Source organism: Pseudochaenichthys georgianus, chromosome 10 (assembly GCF_902827115.2).
Source record: "Pseudochaenichthys georgianus chromosome 10, fPseGeo1.2, whole genome shotgun sequence".
Lineage (NCBI taxonomy): Eukaryota > Metazoa > Chordata > Actinopteri > Perciformes > Channichthyidae > Pseudochaenichthys > Pseudochaenichthys georgianus.
Window position 1 is genome coordinate 32207832 of NC_047512.1, and position 23608 is coordinate 32231439.

Here is a 23608-nt window from a genome sequence, read left to right on the forward strand (position 1 = left end):
GCTCCAACCTGCTGAGCCCTTACATCTATCTCCGTGCACACATCTGTAATCATACACTCTACACCTCCTTGGCCATCAAGCATTTTATCAGCCAGAGGAATATTTAGGAATATTTTCAGAGCGGGCCAGCTTTGCATCTTCCCCGAGCCCTGCGCGCCAGGCGTCTCGGGAAACATTACCTCCAGTGGAAATCAATCCAGCAGTCAGCCAAAGGACAATTCATCCTGGCCTGTTAAGAGGTAGTTTGGTTTACACATCCCCGCGACGCCCCCGGCTACTCTGCTGCAGATTAATTGCTGGTTTTATGAAGTCAGCTGCTAGTGCGGTGCCTTAGCAAAGTGACTGATGGTAGTTATTCAGACATGTGCAATAAAAAGATTTCCAGATGAATGTACAACATGGATTAAAAAAACCTAAGGCTTCTTTTTAAACATCATTTTATGTTATTTAGTTGTATCTTGAAATCATTTGATGTTTACTCATCTTATGAAAGGCTCATGATCATGAATAAAGACATGTTTAGTACATTCAGTTTTCATTCATTTGTAATTGTTGGTCTCAGCAGTGGTGGAAAGCAAGTATATGTATTGTACATACAACTTTGAGGTCGTTGTAGATGTTTCACTTTTCACTTCATATGAACCACATATGACCTAAAACATAGGTGAGATTTTAAATGCATGATTTTTACTTGACGTTTTGTAACAGTTTGTCCATAAGAAGTCTAATAGGGTGTTTTACCAAAATGGATACATTTGGATAAACTGTTTAACAAATGAAATGTGAAATATATCCTTTTTAGATAAGATAATGTCACTGTGCTATTACATGTCTTTGGAGCAAGCATGCAGATGCTTAGCTGAGGATAAAAACTATAAAGTATAATGCTATGATACAAAATATAAGATATAAAATAGATCAATATAAATGAATATGCACACATATTAAAAAATGTGGTATGTTCATTTCTCTATTTGATCTTTATTAAGTAAAATTGTGAAAAAAATGACGGGAAACAGCTCCATACATTTTTAAAAACTGGATTTTCATATCACAAGAAAAAGGGAAAATTGTTGCGAGGAAGTACATCCAATATATACAAAACACACAGGTTACTATAAGATTCCCAATTGGGCTGACATGTGTGTACAAACTATAATATAAGGTTTTAAAGGTCCCCTATTATACTCTTTTTCAACAATATATTATAGGTCTTTTTAAATGCTAATGAGCTGCTGCTGGCCACGCCCCTCTGAGAGATGATTGACACACATGATTGGTGCTCGAGGATGAGATTCAGGTGATAAGGTGGACGGGTGATACCTTGGTTGGTTATTGGCTAATGGTTGCACAACCAAAAACTGATCAGCTCCATTTCAGACAGATTTTTATAAACATGGATCAGGACAAAAAGAGACAATCTTTTTCAGAATCTCTTAAAACAGGGGGAACACAGATTTGTGACCTTTAACATGTCCCGTGTAACACGTTTGACAAAGTGTTTTTTTTACTTTATTCTTAGGATCCACATAAAAGACAGTTTACACCATATTCCTGACCATCTACAACAAAAACAAATTAAATAAGAGAAAGTCTCACATTCATAATGTCACACCAACAGTACATGATCAAATTGAAAGCCAGACATAAAAGATGTACAAAAAAGTGTTTGTTACTGCACAATGCTAACTCTGCGCTGTTAAACAATACAAGCAACATCAATATAATCAACCTTAGATATTCATTGATGGATGTAGAATCACGTACTCGTACAAGTGTAGTTGACTTTAACATCGAAGGAAATGTTTCTTACATGACGAATGAAATAATCGGAATATTCAACAATTCCTGATCTCCTGAAGACAAAAAGGGAAACCACTCTGAGAGCATCTGTAGAGAAATATAACAGAATATGACGAAAAATACAAGTGATTGGGAAACAGTTTGCAACGATTAAAGTGTACATTTTAATTTTTTATAAACACATCCGAAAGTCACACTTTTGGCAAGGTCTGCCGTGAGGAGCGCGTTGCCACAAAAAGTATTTCATCCTGTAATATATTAAAGTCCCCTCACGATTCAATATTTTTTCAACAGTGAGGCCTGAACGCAGAGAGAAGAAGCAACCTTGTAAAATATCATGTTGATTGAATAATGTTTGATAAGCTGCGGTTAGAAATGTGTGTCTTATTGCAACTCATTTTTAGTGGTCCAGTTTAATCAAAGTGTGATGTTGTTTGCATTATATGGATAGAAAATAAACAAAGAATAAAGGAAATTCTGACTAGATAAACATCATTTGATTTGTATTTTCTGTTTTCTTAGTCTGTTTATCACCCTGCGGGACCCTTTTAGGTTTCTCTTGTGACTGTGTGGGGGCCCAAACCCCTATGTTGGGAACCACTGCATTAAAACAATACGAATGTTTTTCAGTGCAGTAACCGTTGCATTACCAAACGTTACATCATCAACAATGATCACATTCACTGCATTGATAATATATTCCGTTCTACATGGATCTCTGTGTAAATCCACATGGAAGAAGTTGTTGCAAAATGTTGCATTATTCTGAAAAACATGTGAAGTCACATAATATTCTTTAAAATAGAGTATTTTAGTTTTCCTTCAAATAAATAGACTCATATTAAACTTCCCATGTTTTCAAACTGTCATTTAATCCAGTGATGACATTGAAATCCTAGACTAAATTTAAGCAATGCATAAAGATTTAAAAAGTAATATGAGAGTTGGCGCTAAGCTAGGTAGAATTTCCATAAATCCCAGCTCTTCTTATCCCAGCTTTTTCACTTTACATTTCACAAAAGCATCAAATATGCAGCCGCTTCCTTCTCATACATTCAGTACATTCTTTGGGTCCAATTTTGTGGTCATCCATAAAACATCTGTGTCATTAAATATTGCAGAATAAGTTGAAGGGGTTTGCTATAATAGTTCTGAACTTTGTGCTTGCTTGAAAATGTGCAATTGAATGCGGTAACTGTGCGGCCCTAATGTAACACTAGTTCTTCATTGAGGCTGATGAAAGATTGATGAAGTTACATTTTGAGGATGGCTTGCTGTGATTCTACTGAGAGAAGTATCACTTACTGTGTGTGTGTGTGTGTGTGTGTGTGTGTGTGTGTGTGTGTGTGTGTGTGTGTGTGTGTGTGTGTGTGTGTGTGTGTGTGTGTGTGTGTGTGTGTGTGTGTGTGTGTTGATAATATGATGTATCATGTGTGGGAGGTGTCTGATTCAGAGAGATGTCCACAGAGCTAATGCTGCATGTAGTGCCAAGAGGGTATAAACCACCAAAACAGAAAAAGCTTAAGATTTTCTTTCCGCCCTCGTGATTTTTAAAAGAAGTGAGAAACAGCACTACAGTGGAGATATGAAAAACACAAACAGTGCTGTAGGAGTACCATTCATGCCTTTGTTGTGGCTGTGGCTGTGGGTGGTTGTAGTGTCTGAAGGTGAAATGGAGGCTGGGTGTCAGTTCGCTCCACCGCGTAGTCATATATGTGCGAGAGAGAGACAGAGGCACTTACCCCGGGACATGAGTGTGAAAGCAGCTCCATCAGTGTTCGCCGGTGTTTGGGAGCGGAGGACATGGAGGATCTCTGACAGCAGCAGATTCATGAGAGGAGCGCCTGATTCCCGCTAAATGGAAGAGTAGGACATGTTTGCTGGAGGCTGGGCTGACAGCTGTCACTCATCAAGACACCAAAAACAGTGGTTGTACAAAGGAGTCTGAGCTGAAGAAATTATGGTCTCATGTTGTTTGATTGTAGAAGTCAGAAATAGGTGCAGGAGATGTTGACGTTCTCATGATTTATCTGCAGGGTCCAAGGGCGTCACTGTGTGTTGAAACTTCACCAACTTTAAAGAGCCTGTCACAGCCTCCCAACAACTGTTGTGCAATGAAATATTGTGCTACTATTCATCTCGAACCATCAGTTTAAAAAAAGAAGGTGCAATACCGTTCCGATAAATATCAATAATTCCGAACATCGCGGGGAAATTCTTTCGACTCATTTTGAAGTTTTGGGGGAAGCCGGAAGTGACGTCAATGCGGGAACGCTTCACTGTGCGGCGAGAGAGCCAAACATGGACAAAGTGTGTTGTCATGCGTAGAAATGGTGAATTACTGAGTTTAGGCACGTTAATAACGTTTTAATGAACTACAGTATATTCTTAGTGGATTAAACTACATTTATTAGTGCTTTCATGTCAATTCGGCGAACATATGATACATTAAATGATCGTGAGAATGATGATTAAAAATCGTTTGTTTGAGCCGGTCTGCATTTCCTGACAAAAAAACAAACCGATGCTTTTTGTAGTTGTAGTACACCAACGTGGATTAAACGTGTGTTTTTTTTTTACCACAATCTTGGGGAAATTAATGGATAAAATGCACGGATTATGATTTATGATCATGATCATGATTATTATTCCCACTCCGATCGGGACACAAGGTCCAACATTTCCCTGCAGCGAGGCTCCCCCCGTTGACGTGGGTTGGGCTGGGTGCAGGGGCCGTTCTAGGGGGGGGCCAGTGCTCCCTAACACTGACCTCTGACCCCCCTGTGGCCCCTCCTAACAATGAAAAGTATTTCTTTTAAAAATTTATATTTTCTGGTACTCGGTTTGCCAAAAACCGCAGGATTTTGTTGCTGTAATGTGAGATTGTGCAGACACCCTTATGTAAAGTAGAGATGTAACTGTTCATTGCCTTTATTTTTATATAAATATGGTGTTAGTGCAAACATTGCACTATAACTTAAGCTGAAGCTAACAGTAATAACTATAAGATCTATCTGAAATAAATAAGTGTACTGAAACAAATACCAATAACTGTATTGCATTGTTTTCTTATGCGCAATTACTTCATACTGTCTAGTTCTCTTTTTCGTCCTGTATTTATTGTGCCCCCCTCAGAAAATAACTGGCCCCCCAGTGGCCCCCCCAGTCAAATTAGTCTAGAACCGCCACTGGTGCAGTGGCGGACTGGCCATCGAATCCCGATGGGCCGGTACCGAAGTGGGCCGGTTGGAAAAGTCACTAGCACATCCCCCACTCCCCCCGTTGACAATTTACTAGTGGTACCGAGAGTCCCGGGCTGATTTTTAGTCCCAGTCCGCAACTGGCTACATGACCGTATTATCGCCCATATTGACGCACCTAATTCCTAAACTTCTAACAGATAAAACATTATAAACTGATTAGTGTCCACTGCCATTATTTTAATACAGAATCGTTATTTAGTCAAACTCAGAAAATAAAACAGTTTACAAACCATTCCACATTGTTCAAGCGTTGTAGATCGAGAGGTATCTCACGATCGTCGGGCGGGTTGTCGGCTCCACTGTCCGACTCGGAGTTTGTTTCATCCGATTCAGAGGCATATGGTTCGAATCTGTAGGGCATAGGCCTATAGCCAATATCGTCTATGATGTCATGACTATCACTTTTCGATCCTTCAGCCCCATATGAGCTCTCAGACACGTTCAAAATTAAACTGTCTGAGCTGTCTAAATTTGCAGCTGTGTGCGCCATCGTGCGTTTGCATGCAGGTGCTGGGATCCGGAACGGTGCAGCTGGAGCTCTTGGCCCGCAATTACGTCACACATAATTTGGCGGGATTTGAAGAATCCCCAAGAAGATCCAGAATATGGTCAACATTGAAGGGCAGATTAATGGTTATCAAAGTACAAATATCCCAAATCAGTTGGGTTTGGATGATGGGGGAAACCCGTGTCACAGGCTCTTTAAGTAACAACCTGCACCGTTCGTACGAAGATAGCTTTGTTATTTATTTTAGAAAACATGCCCTCCATCCAGTCTGTGAAAGTGTCAATGCTTGACCCTGGCGTCCTATTTATACAGCTAATTATGACATTTTAATTTTTTTCTTTGTAGATTTCAATTGTTGTACTTTCTAATAGGTTGTCAACCAGTTGCCATACTGTCCACCACACTAAAGTGCAGAGTTGTATCCACATAGATGGCAACTTCTCCTCCTCCTCCTCCTCCCTTATTTGATCTATTTTTGTATCTGAGCTCATATCCATCCAGCTCAAAGTCAATGTCCTTTTCGTTGTTGATCCATGTTTCAGAAATAGCAATTATGTTGAATGGATTAGTAAATGTATGTAAATATTCTCTGATGTTGTTAAAGTTTGCATACAGGCTTCTGCTATTAAAATGGATGATTGATAATTTGCCATTTGATTCGATGTTCTGGTTGTATTGTTCATCAGTGTAGTAGTAGCAGATGTTGATGTTGATGTTGACTAAAAAGTTATTGTCCGGATCAGTTTCATGTTCCAAGTCATGTAGCTTGTGATCAGTTTACTCGAATGTTTTTAGTTCCAATTGATCATTATCCTTTATCCTCTGAGTTATGTCACTATTGACTTCAGATGTATATGAGCAGGTGTCGTCAGTGTGCGCCATGGCTTTGTGTGTGTGTTACCTCACAGTCCGGTGTATGATGATGATCACTGGCATCTATCCAAATCCATGACGTTCCTGGGCCCAGGAGTTCAAGACTTTTAATCTCAATCAGATCCGATCAGATTTTGAAATCCCATTTTCTGTGAGCAATTCAGGATAGGATCAGCCTGATCCAGATTACTATTTTTTTTAAATGACGAGATCCTGAATATCAGTGCTTTAATCCTACCGATCGCCATCTAGTGGACATGAAAAATAATACAAGTAAGACAAGAGACCACATTGCAGAGACATATATAATGTTTAATCATATTTTTAAATACATAAAGGACATCAAATCATAATGAAATTGTAATTAAAAAAAATACTCCCACTAGGGTAACAACAATAAAACATTCATTCAAAGGCAGCTGGATCATCCAGGCGTGCTTTGAGGAGCTGAATTCTCAGTGAGGTTTCAGTTTGCTGAAGCCGGCACAGCTGTATTTGTTCTTCGGCCAGACGGATCTGCATCTCGGCCCTCTCCGTTTCACGGCTCAGCAGAGTCTCGTAGGCATCATCCCTCTGCTCTGGTTTTCTCTTTCGAGGTGGCTCTTGCAGTGTGTCATCAGGCCTGGCTGAAGGTCCAGCTTCTGGATCCACATGGGTCAGGAGGACCTCATCTTCAATGCTGTGTGTCACATCAGGTGCATTGACGACCTGAAATGAAAGTTTATCAATATACTTTATACCCCTTAATAAGATGATCACAAGCATGCAACCTGGACAATTGTAGTACTAGGATGCTATGTAAGACATATAGTCATTGTAGTACTATGAAAATAACAATTATACAAGATAATAATTGTAGTTCTATAGGGACAAGGATAAAATCACACATACTTGCGACTCACCATCCAGTACAATGTTTGGTATTCCATGTAAAGATTGTGACTGCTGACCACCAATGATATCAAGTACCACATCTGTGTATTGTCCCCTTTTATATGGTTTGTTGCCCATCTGTGGGTTTTTAGCCTGGCTGTGGTCTTTGGTAGCTTGCTGCTTCAAATTCTTCCACCTCAACCTCACTTGGTCCACCGTCCTCTTGTGTCCAGATCCTGTGGCATTCACATTGTCTGTAACTTCCATCCATATTCCTCTCTTTACTTTAGTCGCTCCACCCTCTCTGTTAAAGCCACCAACTATGGAGTCATAATTGTTCCTTACACCCAGCAGCAGTGCATGGGTCTCAGCAGATGCTAAATTAGGCCCCTTTTTGTCCATCTTTCCAACTCAATGGTTTGGTCAGGTCAGCAATTAGTTTTATAGGTCTGGCCTTGCTATTAATTACATAATTAACCACAGGCCCTAACCAATCAGGACATGCATTCCAGGTGTGTATTTGCAATTAGTTATTATTCAGAGACTGATGTAGGCCTACTGACTGAAACAACGGTCAGAACACAGTCATGGCAGGGATTGTTCACATCTTCCATGCTGGAAGATTGCCAAAGTGAAGCAGAAGTTTTTTCTTCTGGGAGACATGCCCAACACCATTGGGGTGATCGACTACACCCATGTACATATTCAAGCACCTCGTCAGAGGGAGTGGGAAAATGTCAACAGGAAAGGGAGGCACAGCATCAATGTGCAACTTGTGGGAGATGCTGACCTTGCCATCACCAACTGTGTTGTGAGATGGCCTGGGTCAGTCCACGATGCACGTATCTTCAGAGAGAGCCGGTTGTTCACTGAATTCCAAACCAACAGGCCGGATGGAGTTATATTAGCCGACAGTGCCTACCCACTCCTACCATGGGTGATGACACCTTTTCCCACGGCCAACACTCCTTCACAGATGTGCTACAACAATGCCCATGGAAGAACAAGGTGTGCCATTGAGCGCTTGCATGGAGTACTGAAGAGGCGTTTTGCATGCCTCAACTATCTGAGAGTGGAACCCCAAGGAGCATGCCAAATAACACTGGCTTGTATTGTGCTACACAGGTTGTGACAGTGCACTGTCACAACCTACTGAAAACTCCTTAACATATAGCCAACATTTTGGTAAAACATATTCAACATATTCCACGTTGAAGGCTGGCCAACCGTCATGGTCCAGAAGTAACAGGAAATAAATGTTGAACTACAATTTAAGACCAAATAAAAATGTTTTGGCCACCATGGCAAATGCTGGTAGGGCTGCTCATGTCATCTCTTAAAGATTTTTTGCAAGAAACAACAGCCTGTTTACATGGTCTGGTTTCAGAGATGAGCGCAGGCAGGTGACAAGCCACCTGTACTGAAGACTCTCAGCCACGCCCCGACACATGGGGTGACGCCGGCCAATCACAAAGCTTTGATGCGTTCAAGTGCATTATTCTGGCACAGGAAGATTATGTTATGGACATTAACGATAAAACAGAATATTGTTGTTCTATTTTTAGACACATCTCGCGATCGACTGGTTGGGCACCCCTGGGCTAGACCATAGGTCTGTTGTGGTAGCAAAGTAGTTAGCTGAAGCCACATCTCTCTCAACTTCCCCACGGCATTTGTCATATAGTGCAGGCAGCGCAGACCTGCTGAAATAATACCGAGACGGCATCGTGTAACGCTTGTCCAACGTGTTGACAAGTTGCTTAAAGCCCTGGTTGCTAACAGTGCTAACTGGGCACATATCTTTAGCGATGTGAAATGTAATGTAATGTAAGTACTTATAGTGGAAATAGTTTTACCCTTCTTTTTAACGAGTTGCTGCTCTTGTTCTGACATCTTTGCTCGCACTGAACACTCACAACACATGTCACTCCCACGTGGCCGAGTGGGCTTTTAGGGAGGGGCGAAAGCGCACCCAGCAAAATAATCGTATTTTGTCAATTATGCTGTTTTCATAATCGTCGCAAGCCATAATCGTAATCGCGATTAAAATACGATTAATTGCACAGCCCTAATTTGAGCTATATCTCTGACAGTGAGGGCAAGCCTACGGACACCACGAGGCCTGTCTCTGAGAAATGTTTTAGATCCCTGCAAACCAAGGGAGCCAACACATCAGACTTGGCTAAGCACCCGCCCACCGGCATCCAGAGCTGTTTAGAGAATTTAAAGACAGACAGGTTAGCGAATGTGATAGATAACATAATTACATCATGCTCAAGCCCACGCCCTCAAATCTAAGTCAAACAAGTGTAATTTATTTTGTCACAAACGAACGTTTTCGTAGTTTGACGAGGCAATTAATGGCAATTAACTGTCTAATATATCTTTTTAGCTAACTTACCAATGTGGCTAACATCTGCAATATACATTTGGTCAATAATTATTTATATTACTGTACATGTTAATAACATATACAAAAAACTATATTTTATAAAACAAAAAAGTTGTTTGAGATGATGCTTAATTTTATTTAATAAGAATTCTTGTCATTTATTTTGTTTATTGTTCTCATTGTTTAAAAGTGTGTGTTATGGTTATGGTTCTGGTGTGAAATAAAGCACAATAATTATATTTAAGACTGTTTCCCTTTTTTAAGAAAAGTATCAAAAAAGAATCGGAATCGCAATTCTTGACTTGGTATCGGTATCGAAACCAAAATGTTGGTATCGTGACAACACTAGTTGTCGGTTTGAACTACCCATTTTGAAGATTTGATCCAGATTAAAGCTTGGATTGGATTTCCTGATCTGATTGGATATCAAAGTGATCCTAATCCTGTTTTTTGGTTTTGAACTCCCCAAAATCCAAATCTGATCTGATCAGATAGGGATTAAAAGTTTTGAACTCCTGGGCCCTGATGACCAGCACTTTTGCTTCGTCTGGTGTTCCATTTAGTTTAATACATATTTTACAGTTTGAAGTCCAAGTGTTTAGAATTGTTCTCTGTTTCTTTAGGTAGCGCGCTTTTCTAGCTATGTCAGCGTTGCGCTTAGTTAAATTATCATTCATATAGACATCTGATCCTTTCAGCTTTCTTCCCTGTTTTAGCAGACTGGTCTTGTGTTTTTTGTTCACAAACCTCAGTATGATAGCTGGATTGTCGCTGTCCTTCCGCCTGAGTAGCGGGTGACATGCCTCAATGTTATTGCAATCCAGTTGTATCCCCTTGGACTGTAGGAAAGCAGCCACCTGTTGCTCCGTGGAGCTAGCATCCAGTTCAACGGGCTCCCCCCCGGCGTCAGCGCCCACAGCCCGGGCATACGAACGGGGCTTTACTTTGAGCCCGGTGATGATCACGTCGTTTATCCGGGTGTACTGCTCCAAGTCCTCCACCCTATTTTCCAGGTATTCCAGACGCTTGTCTTTTTCCGCGTTCTGAATCCGTAGTATTTTCTCAACCAAGTCCAGGATGCCCTTCTGTTGACCGCAGATTTCTCCGGCTAGAAAGTCGAGCAACTTTTTGATCTCGTCGACCTCCTCAGCCAACTTGGTCTTCTTGGGTCCCATGAGTTTTAGTAGTTTGTTTTTCTGTGATTGTTTTGTTTATTTACTCCTACCAACAGTAAGTTGGCACCTCTTTAGCTTTGCGGGTTACAAACCGAAGCGCTTCCCATGCCAAACTTTCCGGTCTCAATCAGCACACCTGGTCTCCTCACCTGTTCCCAATGATTTGGGTGTGTCCTGGACGTGAAGCAAGTCAAACTGGCCTGTCCTCACTGTGTCCCACACATTCTCAACATGAATGCATAAATCAAAAAATCAATATATCTTAAATATGTGGGGAAATACTGTGTTTGAAATGTATAATTAAAATTAGATGTTAGCTTTTTGTTTTGATATATATATATATATATATATATATAAAACATATATATTTTTTTGTATTCCAGTCTCCCTTCAGATGTTAAGGCGAGACACGGCAGGCAAAAACATCGTTTTTCAAGTACTGGTCAATTTTGCGATTTTGTGCTATAACATGTTTTCTTTCAGGCTTTTGGAAGGAAAACGTACAAAATACACATTTAAGTGTTTATTTGACTATAGTTTGTCTATTTGCGTCTGTAGATTTCTCCTAAATTCACCAAGACTTAGCATTCTAACGTAACATAAAGTACTGCGACCGCTGTCACCATGTCATCAGAGGTATCGCTGGAAAGCTCCGTCTCTCCTGCACAATCTCATCGGATCCAAATATGGTCATTTCCTTTGTATCAGCAACCAATCGTGAAAGCACAAAGGGGTTTTAAACCAAGAAACAAAATCTCATTGGCTGGTGTCAATTTCTGACAACGTGATTCGTTCAGATGCGTCACGTGGTGTGCTATAACACTTCCTTGTTAGCTTTCCGCTAGAAATTGAAATCTCAAAATGGCAAAAGAACGGCGAAAAAAACGTTCACAGAGAAGACGACAACAATTGTCACTTGCACGAAGCAAGGTTATACAAAAAACAAATGACCCCGAACATGAAATACCTTCATGGAGTGCGTTGAGGCGCAAGCTGTCATCCAAAGAACAGGAGGGTTTAGCTAGCGCCTCACTGCAATCTTTAAAGGTCGTTTTCTCAAAATGAGTTTTTTCTCCTACTCTGAGTTTGAAATATCAACTTCAGTATCACGTACATACACCACACCTTCCAGTTATATTCCTATCAATATTATGAAGGCTTTTACAGAAGGGTTTGTTCATATATCATTCATAGCCTGAATTATACAACATTGTATACCTAAAAACATGGCGAAAATTGATATTTTAGGGCTGTTGACAGTATTTTCTGATTTATGGAGTGATAAAAAGAGATCTCCAATATCCCTTCTGTAAAAGCCTTAGATACTAATATGACTACAAAATGAAAGAAGAATTTTGAACCTGGCTTTATCCAAAGTTCAGATTTCGATTCCTGAAATGTGTTAAAATATGTGCATATTTAATGGGATAATGGCTCATTTGCATATTTAAACATGCTATTTCAGAAAACTTGTAATACAAAAAACAATTGGCTTATTGTAAGTAATTAACTGGAGATATTTCTAGCTGATACTTTTAAGTTAACAAAATTACCCTATTCACCTGGGGTGTCTCGCCTGGCATTCAACACAATGCTGCTCACCTCCTTCAGTTGGGAGAAAAGCTGGCTCAGGTTCAGCATTATGGGGGGACAGGGCTGCTGAGCCTATGGATCTGTTGGTCCTGGCACCAGGGGCAGGGACAAGATTTAGTATGAATAGCTGCTAAAAATCTACCTGCATTTGTTAAATGTCAGCTAAAAGAGCAGTGAAATTAAAAACCTCTGCATTTTCTTTATAGATATTAACAGCACTTAATGTCAGCTTAGTAAAAAAAACAGCATACAAATTATTATTTACAATGGACTACGCCAGGGGTCGGCAACCCCTGGCACGCGTGCCACCATTGGCACGCTGCACCGTAACCAGTGGCACGAATAAGTGGAATAAGGGTGCAAAATATTTAAATTGTATTTTCGGATCCTGAACGAGACCACCGCCAGAGCGCGTCTCCCCGTTACCTGCAGAAGGGAGCCATGCATGCAACGCAGCCCCGCTCTCTTTAAATCCAGGCGACTTTCTGCCGCTTTCCTCCGTGGTGCAGTGCTGATCGTTTCACCACAGAGGAAAGCACTTCACAAATTGCAGTACCCATAAGGAGCTGTACAAATGCCGCAGTTTTTGCGTGGCTGTGTCTTTAGCCCAGTGGCGATCTGCTCATCTCTCATCGAAATAATATGCTACTGGGCCATCTGTGTGTTGAACTTTCCTGCTCCCAGACCGTATAGTTGAGGGGATGACTCTCTGTCGTTTCCCAGGACAGAAGCAACAAGCTTCAGGTTCAATAACCCACTTTAGCTTAAATGACTGGAGAGAGACGAGCTCTTCTTGGGAGGCCGTTGTATTTATTTAGTTGTTCTTCTGTTTCACAAAATACATCACAGACCTCTGTTTTTCTGCTGCCTCGTTTCACTTCCAGAAACATACACACGCTTGCTCACTCTAGTTCTACCACACACACACGCACACACACACACAAACACACACACGATTTAACTCTCTCTTACAGGGACAGCGATCTCATCTCACTCTGCTAATACTTAACCATAAACGTTATCGTTTAATTTCTCCGTCTTTATATGTAGATATTACTTTTCTCCGTTAATCTCCGTCACGTTGTTTCCAAAGCAACAACAACTACCTGTCAACTGCGCTAACTCTCCTTCAAAATAAAAGCATGTCCATAAATAGGAAGCCAAGCCAAATTATATATCCAACTGCAACGAAAGTAACAACTTTTCAATTTCAAAGAACACAAATTGGGTTACATTAACAAATAACTATAAAACAACAATACTGTAGAATAACAAAATGAATGCCGTGAATACACCGAAATACACGTGTTGAAGCGGTTCGCTGCTGATTAATACGCCCCCACCCCCCGGGCCGAATATTAGAATATTCGCTGCTGATTACTACCGAATATCCGGAGCCCGAAAAATGGTATTCGGGACAGCCCTAGACCACAGCCACATTTTTTCTTGAAAAACTGGGTGACATACTGTCGTCCTTTAGTCCCTCTCTCTTTTCTTTCTCTCCTTTCTTTTCTTTTTGAAAGCCTGACTTTGTTAGTTGTTGAGACATGGCACACAAGTAAGTACTAGCATCCCCTCACATGCTCTCACTCTCTGCTAGAAAGTGCCGTTTGGAGGCAGAGGCGAGACCAAACCATTACATGTAAATAGAAGGTGGTGTACAGAGACTTTGGATAATTAACTTTTGGAAGAAAATCAGTTAAATCAGTGGTTCCCAAACTTTTTCAGTCGGGCCCCCCTTGGGTAATTGGAAATATTTCCGGGACCCCCCAACCCGGTTCCCATCTATATTGGTAGGATTAATTGTATATTGTTGTAAAAACATTACATTTGGTCTACTAATAATAATAAAAAAAATAAATAAATAAAGTGTAGCTTCGGTTGCTATGCTAACATCACCCATTTTATACCAGAGAGACTTTAACAACAGCGTTGTGATGCCAAACAGCGTCAATTCAGACTGACACACATTCACACTGAAAAAATTGTTATGTTGAATTTACTTAATTTTATTAAGGTAAGTGGTTGCACGAAACAAATTTATCTAAATCCAGATATATATTTTTTAAGTTCACTGTACTTATTAGTTTTGAGCAGTGTTGGGACTAACGCGTTACAAATAAACAAGTAAGTTATTTTTGGCAGTAACTAGTACTCTAACGCATTACTTTTTAAATTAAGTAACTCAGTTACGGTTACTACATGGTGCGTTACTCCGTTAGTTTTTTTATATAGTAAACAGCCAGGTGAACAGAGATGAGAACTGTACTTAAGTACAGTACTTGAGTAAATGTACTTAAATACTTCCTGTGTCACATGCGGAGATGCGCTGTGGGCGTGTTTGTGTTGTTTACTAACAAGACTATCATGGCGGCAGCGGAGCTCAAGTCTAGTTTCTCCACCTGGAGATATTCTCACTATTTCACTTTTGTCGAGCACAAAGAAAAGAACGTTTTAGTTAAATGTAAGTTGTGTCCTGGCGGGTCAAAGAGCCTATCTACTGCCCAAACCAGTCATTCAAATCTCTTAAAACATCTGCAAAAACAATATGCTGGGACGAAGCTAGTAGCTAAGACCACAGAGACTCAGCCAACGCCACTCCACCTCCACCTACCTTAGCAACAGCGGCTGGATTTTAACAAAGGGACTGCTAGCCAGGGAAAAGTTGATAAAGCCATTGCACGGTATGTTGTAGAACACATGCAGGCTATGTGGAGTCACCCGCTTTCAGGGAGCTAGTTAGCATGATAGCATGTCCGGGCGGCACACGGCATATGGGACGGAAAACTTTTTCCAACTACCTGGAGAAAGAATATACAAAAATGTAAAGCCAGCTAATATCGATGCTATCCAGATTGCATATAATGCATGTCAAGTTGATCAACAGAATGTATTATTCTCCAATGCAATAACAGTACTGAAATGAAGGCTATAAGGGCATTAATATAATGGGAGCCTTTTTTAAGTAACTAAAACGTTACTTTTCACAGTAACGCATTACTTTTTGGTGTAAGTAATCAGTAAAGTAACTGAGTTACTTTTGAAATGAAGTAACTAGTAATGGTAACTAGTTACTGGTTTTCAGTAACTAGCTCAACACTGGTTTTGAGTAATTTCAACTTAATCATACTGATCATTTTCAGCTCAACTATTTTGAGTAATTGTAATGCGCAGGAATTCAGCATGTATCTGTTATGCAAAAACAAAACGACAGAAGACAAAGAGCACATTCAGCCATTGGTGTAATGATATTTTGTATCTACTATATAATTAAAGGATAGATTCTAATTTTGACCTCATTAACTAAGTCCTTGATAAGATGTGTATTTGTGTACAGTGTGTTCTAACCAAAGTATTTCTATTAATCTAAGGTAATTTTTTTTAATTGACAATGGGTAAAATGTTGAGGTATAAAGTGAAAACCCCAATTCCAGCAGCAGCTGTTTTCTTCAGACAATCAAACAGACAGTTATAGAATAGCTGGTGAAGACAGCAGAACATTGAGCAGCTAAAGAGCCAAATACTTTACTAAGGAGTTGGTGGAGAGCAAAAACAGAGCTAAAAGATAGTGAATATTGGACTTATCAGATGGACAGAAACACCATTTCAAATGTATGATCATGTTGCTCTGTATCAGCTCAATGTGTACAGTAAATAGGCATTTCACCATACATTCACCATGTGAAATATATAACTTACCTCATCAATATGGAAAAGTGCAGGCCATCTGGCTTTGAACTCTCCAGCAGATAGATTTCCCTTCACCACCTCTTTTCTTCGGTAGGAGAATGTTTTGGACATCTTCTGTCTTACACACGGTGCATTGCTTCTTTGTCTGACATCATTCAATAGTTAAAGTCTCAGATTTTCTAGGCTTTCATCTGTTTCACCAGCAGGGAGTGAAGGACAATAGTTGACTTCAGCCTTTTTAGGTTTCTTTACATTTTTGGCTGGGATGCATTCATCACTAGATTTGTTTTTCAAAGCATTAACAGTCACTTCTGGACAGCCAAGGTTTCGCATCTTTGTCCTGTAATTAGCCATTTTATATTTTAGGCTAATCATCCAGCCATAGTAACCAGTGGCAGATGGTTCTTTCAAACAGGGAAATTTTTGGACGAGTGCCCCTGCTACCTCATCTATTTGGAGATTTTGTGGATATGCCGTATACTGGAAAATGTCCTCGGCTAGCTTCTCCAAGATGTCAGATTTCAGCCCTTGTGTAATCTGCAGTCGAGTACCAGTTTCTCTGAAGCTCTCATTTCCACGGCGAAGCTGCACCTCTACATTGTATGGAAATGGGGAATTCGCGTAGCCATGCACGTGTTCTCAGTTCAGTGTCTGTACGTGGCAGAATAATGGTGCTATCCGAGTCTGTTGAGGATAATGACGACACACTGGCAGATGTTTGCCTGCTTACTGGTGCTCCAGATGATCCAGGAGTGCTGGGAGCATTCTGCACTGAAGAAGATGGACTCAAACTCACATCACCAAGTATGTACACCACCTTGATCGTACTTCGGTCCTGTATGTCTTGTACTGACGTAACATTCATGAAATCATTATTAAAGTCAGGATCCATGAACTGAATACGAAAGTCTCTTTCAATTCCAAATGCTTGGCAAATTGTATCGCGTAACTCTGTCAGAGTTTTTGGCATTCCTGAATGGAGATCAAGTCTTCTTCAGTCATCCGTGTCCACAAGGACCCTCAACTTCAGATGTCGTGCCATTCTTCAATCTAATTGTTAAAGGACACAAAACAACATGTTGTTAAATAAATATTTGATACTGTTGTTACTTAAGTATAAACTTTTATTATGAACACAATTAGAGTAGGTAAGTTTAATTAACATGCACATTTCTATACTACATGGAAACATGAGGGTCATTTAGCTAAGGGAGACGTCAGAGGACTAGATACCTTCCATAAAAAAATTCTCACAAGGATTATATTTTCAATTTTTACTATTAACGAAATGAATCCTCCTGTAAAGCAACCTTCTTGTTACCATATTTAGTGTATTAATGTCAACTCATGCAATACAACACAAATGACTATGTGGCGCCAAGTTGAATGAGAGAGACTTGTGACGTGGGACATAACTCAAATGCCCTAAAATGCTCCCTATACCAAGCACTCAGCTCTTTAACAATAAAGCTCAAGCTCTGTTCCACAACAACCATCTGGATAACTTCTGCAAACTCTGGCAAGCCACCAGCAGATGAACAATGCCATGAACAATAACCATACCCTCCCTGTAGTTCACTCCATTAACAGATGCATTCTTTGTGAGCTGAATGTGAGTAATATCAGGGTCTCTCAGCTGTAGGACCTTCTGAACATCCTTTCGGTTGTGGCTGACTCCAAATGATATGCCATCATGAACTGATGCTTCACCGCCAGGGACAAGAGTATGTTTTTAAAGCAGCGTGTGTGACGGACTACCTGCTTAAAAAAAACTGTGTTTCGCCTCAAACCTCATTGTCCACATCCCAACTAGTGGGCCAAAAAATCGGATCATCTGTGGATAATGTTCCACAAAATGATGTTTGGGCAAGATCTTTATACCCGGAAACACCTCTTGTAACCTATGTCTATGGTCACAAATCTTGGCTTCAAGGAAAGCAATGGATTGTGTTGTGTGCACTGGTGCAACAACTAGTTCGACGATATCTTTAAGGTCCAAAACGACCTGCCAGGCTGGCTCATCTGGGGGCACCAACTGTCCAACCAAAAATGGAAGCAATCGCAAAAGACTCCAATTTTCGTGAGCATTTCCTCCAATAGTTTTCTTCACCGTGAAGCCCTGGGAATAGCATGAGGACGGTTACTCTTGTCTGTCCACTTGTAAGGGAACTTCTTAATGGAGTCATTGAGATTTTCAAGGGTGAAATATCTTTTGGAAATAAACAAATTGAGGCAGTGTGCCAACTCGACTGGTAATATGCCTTCAAAGATGTCATGTGCAATATCTGGAGGGTAGCCAGTACAGACATTGGAATGAGAAAGATGTGCAGAGAAAACACAACTTCTTTTAACACCATAACAATGTTTTTTATTTTCCTGTGCTGATCTGACATGCGTTTCATGCATCTCCTTGCTTCGCAGAGTAAATGCACCTGAACTCACTTCCCTCTCCTGAATTTCAGACTTTTGTGCCACACAAAAACGGCAAATGTACCCACCTGCAAAACTCTCCCAAATTGTCTGCTATGACACACTGTATTGTGCCCTTAACACAATCTCCAAGCTGTGCAATAAAAATACCTTGACTTTCCAAAATGACAAGATCCCTCAACAAGGGCTCTAGGACCCTTTCATAGCCATATGTTTGCACATCGTCAGACCTGCAGAGTAAGGCCAAATAAATAGAAGATAACGAAGAATGGCAACCTGGTGGTAAATTGCTGAGAGTCCAATAAACGCCACAGATCTTGTGCTTTTTACGAGATGTGCCAAGCGGATTACAAATCTCAAAGTCATCGACATACAAATTCAGTAACACTCGCAATTCACCTCCTGACAAAAAATGGTTATCCTTGAAAAACAGACCATCTCGAAAAGACTTGTCTACCACTTCTTCTCCTCTATCCTCTGATATGAGATGACTAATGCTTTGTTAAGAATGTGACCATCAGTGAAAAGCTGCTGCAAAAACTTTAATAGTGGAACATACTGTAGAGTTCTTTTATTTTTCTCATCCAAGATATATTCTATGGGTTCCACAACTTTAAAATTGTGTTTATAGTATTGTTTGCGTTTAAAGGATGTTGCCAAAGGACAACCTTTACCAATAGCCTTGTACACAGGATTAGATGTACACAGAGCAGATGCAAGTTCTTCAATGACCGACTGGTCAACTTGTAGATTGTAACTATTTAGTGTGTCATGGATCACATTTCTTGTACTACACAAAGATGCTGTGTTCAATAAATATTGAAATTCTTCCAGCAATTCATCAACTGCAGCACTTGGCACATGAAAAATATTTTCCAGCTTTAATAACACTGTCGCAATTTTTTGCTCTATTATTTCTGGCTGATCCTTCGACGTATCTAAATCAACATCATCAAACTGACTTTCATCGCAAATGTCCTCATTGTTTGAAACACCAAGCTCTCCAGTTTCACCTACACAAGTTCCTTGTACAACACCGTCCTTAAAATCTACCAATGAATGCAAGCTGTGCTTCCGACTTTTGTGTGACTTGAAGGTGCTGTATATGTTGGATTTGTATGCACAGCCTTTAAACATACAAGTGACTGTCTCATTGTTTCTCAGATGATGGCTTATGTGCACAAAATAATCACGTTCTGTTCCAAGTCCACTACAGCCACATAAATGACAGGAAAATGTAGTAAATATGTCAGCAGAGGGCTTTGAGGTATTGGTGTACCAAAAGTGTATTCCAAGCCTTAAAAATGCATGGACAATCAGGATATATACACTTAATATGATGGCCACGCCCAAAATGACTATGTTTTAGTCTGTAATGTTTAAGAATTTGTGATCGTTTAGACACTTCAGCGCCACAGTCTTTACATTGCCACATAAACTAGACAAACAACAAAGAGAGAAATGGGGGGGGGGGGGAATAAAACATTCGTGATGGTGTTTCACAGTCACCTTTGGGTCATGGTGATCTCCTTCAGGTTTGATTACAAAAAGCCATGCACTGTAAAGTAACTGTGTTTAATTTAACAAATAATTTGGGCCAGGGAATCTCTAAGCAGAGTGAACTAATTAACTAACGAAAATCCTAATAGTTTGCTCAAAAGTTGAAGATTATGGAATTTGTTTGATAAATTGACTTACCAAAACAACATGAGGTCCCCAAAGAGTAAGGTTCTGTTCCACATCACGCCAACATCAGATATAAAAACCTGCAATAAAAATAAAGACGAGCAGAAATTAAAAATAATAATGGTAAATGAAAAAAGGTAATTGATTGCACATTTGCACAACACATTTTTTTTTTTTCTAATAGAGCTTAAATATTACTGGATGTGGTGCACTTTTACTAAATGTTTAGACAAATTGCTTGTGTTACCGCCCTTACATGCTAAACTGTTATTGCACTTGATGGCACCTTTTAAAAAAGGGAGAAACTTTTCTTGCTTTCATTGTACATGGACAATGACATTACATGATTATATTCTATTCTATAGCCAAAAGCAATACATTATTTCTCACTTTTGGCAAAGAGCATTGTCGACCTCAAGACGGGTAATTTAATTTAACATCTCGGAGCGCTTAGTTCTCTCTCCGCCGTGTGTGTTGCAAGCATTTAGCAGCCGCGTGTGTATAAAATGCCCCGCCCCCTCACACACAGACGGGGGAGAGAAAGATCTCTTGTCTGGAATGGAAAGATCGAAAATACATCAAAGACGCATTTTGTCTTATTGCATATTATAAACGGTGTTGCGAAACTAAGACTGCAATATAATGTTTAAGTAGCAATAATACATATGACGTGTATTTTTTTTAAATGTCTCAAGTACCGATAAACAGACCGTCCTGCTAGAGAGGTGGTACTTTGCTGGGGAGAAAAGGTTCGTGGGTTTGTCGGCCACACTAACAATTTCTGATTGGCTGGGCCAATAGCAAACCACGCCCCGTGAAACTCTGAAAAGTTTTGTGAAGACGCCATTTTATTTGCTCGCATTATTAGCATTAGCCCAGCGCACCAACGGAGAGAGAATAACTTATGGAAACACAAAAGAAAACATGGGAGTGATGAGGTGTCGGCGTTCTGGCGATTTACTCTGAAGCCAGTCCCCAACTCCGGGTACTTCCGGCCGGGGACTTCGGGTGGCAGTAAACGCCATGAAGATATTTGCGGCCTGTTAGTGGGGCCGACACACCCACGAACCATTTCCTCCTCAGGAAAGTACTACATCACTAGTAGGGACTATCTGGAGTGAAAATAAGGTTAGCGCGAACTAGGGGCTAGTTCCAGATCATTTTAGGTGTGAAACCAAATCTCCCCCCCTCCCTATCGGCCTAGTTCCGGTGTGAAAGCGCCTATAAGACCAAGATATGAACGTTAACCGCGGTAACATTAACCCCTTGCCGCCAGAGAGTAACGTTACCAAAAGCACCCTTACCATCGTGATTTCACATGTTTAGTTGTGTCCTAATATTACCACAGTGATAAGAATAAAAAACAAAACTTACAGTCGGTTAGGAACACAGCATGGCCAGTGGGGGCAGCGGGGAAGGTGAAGCTACAAAAAAACCCATAGTAACAGGCAGTTAACATTCAATTTATATTGGCCACAAACTAATAAGAAAGTCTAACAAGACAAAGATTGCATTTATCACGTATTTAACTTGAGAGTAGTATCAAGTTATCCTATAATGTTAATGATGCAAGTTGCACTTCAATTAGGTTACTTAAACAACGACGCTGAAGTTGGCTTCTGATTCAGAGCATCCGATTCGGCAGTTAAGGGGAAAGTTAAGGGACATTTCATTTACAGCGCTGAGCGAACAATCCTCCGCGTTTGAACCTCTTAAATCGCTGCATAGCCGATTTATTTGGACTGGATTATCCCAGAGGGTCTAAAGATTCTTTATAACAGTTTCAGATTTGTGAAACCTTTATTCTATTTGTGAAAATACAAACAAGGGAGATTTCAGTGCTTATTTTTTTACATGTAGACCACATTAGACCAGGTCCTGATCTAAAACCACTAGACCTACACTCATCAAATCAGGTAAGTATGGACAGCTAATTAAGGAAGAATAAAGTCTTTACTTCTCAAATGTATTATAATTTTTTGTTGCAAATAAAAATTCAACAGATAAGTAGGTATACTTATATAAACTTACAGTAATGTATTTACAGTTGCAGGCAACACATTTCAACAGGAAATTAAATATAGTCTATAACTAGCATTGTTCAAGTTTACTTTAAGCAACAAGCTTTGTTTGCCTAATTACAGAATGTCATCTTGAGTACTAGGATTGCTTGGAATGTGAAAAACATTACAAGATTAGAAAATAACACTTTGGTAACAATGGTATGAGAAAGTTGGTTCATTGTAATCCTGTCTTCTCTCTCAGAAAAATAATTGCTATTCATATTTTGCTTTAGGACAAAGCTGTTCAAAGTGGATGAAAGACTGAAGGTTAGCCTTTTTCTTTATCTCATGAACCTGAATTCCTTTAACATCTCTTTCATTTTTTTGTTTGCTATGAAACAGTATTTAAGATACGAAAACTATGTAGATAAAGAATTATCACCTAAATGGGGAGCATACACTTATTTTTTATTTATTTATTCATTTGTTTAACAGGGACAGTGCACATTAATTAACATTCCTGTAAATGTGCCAGAGTTAGCCAAGAGGCTATTTTTCATCTGTTGTCCCTGGACCGATTTGATAAGTGAACCTAAAACAAATTTCATTTAAACAAGTAAATACAATCAAATTAAAACATGCAACATACATTACTGGAATACTTAAAGGTGGGGTAGGTAAGTTTCAGAAACCGCCTCGAGATACACTTTTTGTTATATTCCATGGAATGCTCTTAACATCCCGATAGCAATAAATATCTTAAGTGCCATAAAAAAATTTCATCTGTAGAAGCCGTAATACTGTAAAAAGTACAACCAATCCGGCTAAACGGATTGGATGGCCGACCTGCCTGTCAGCCTTCCACCGGGGCACAAACTTATCTCGTGCCCTCATTGGTCATGTGCGCGTTCGTGTGTGTTGGAGGAGGGGCTCTATAAGGAAGTGTCAGATTTTCTCCGGTTGTGTATTTACAAATTCTAGCGATCTCGAGCCGGTTTCTCAAATGTACCTACCCCACCTTTAAATAAATAAAAAGATAGAACAATAAAACAAAACAAAAGAACATGTTGTGACGACCCCTCCCCCCCTTCTGCCTGTCTGTGCCATAGACATATAAAGAGTAGACGCCGCATTGGCTGCTGGGGCGCAAGAAATACGGCCGCCATCTTGGACCGGTCATCCTACCCATATTGTACAGACATTCTACCCAGAGACAGCAGAGGTTTCAAGATGCCAGAGCACTGTGCAGCATATTGCTGTGCAAATCGGCGGACGATTGCTAACAGGGGTCGGGGGATTACTTTTCACAAGTAAGATTC

The 23608-nt window shown here is 40.1% G+C and overlaps 1 protein-coding gene across 1 annotated transcript in view; it reads left to right on the forward strand.

Moving 5' to 3' along the window:
* Positions 1–23608, forward strand: part of gpc3 (glypican 3) — a 152524-nt gene that overhangs the window by 1327 nt on the left and 127589 nt on the right. The window lies entirely within an intron of this gene.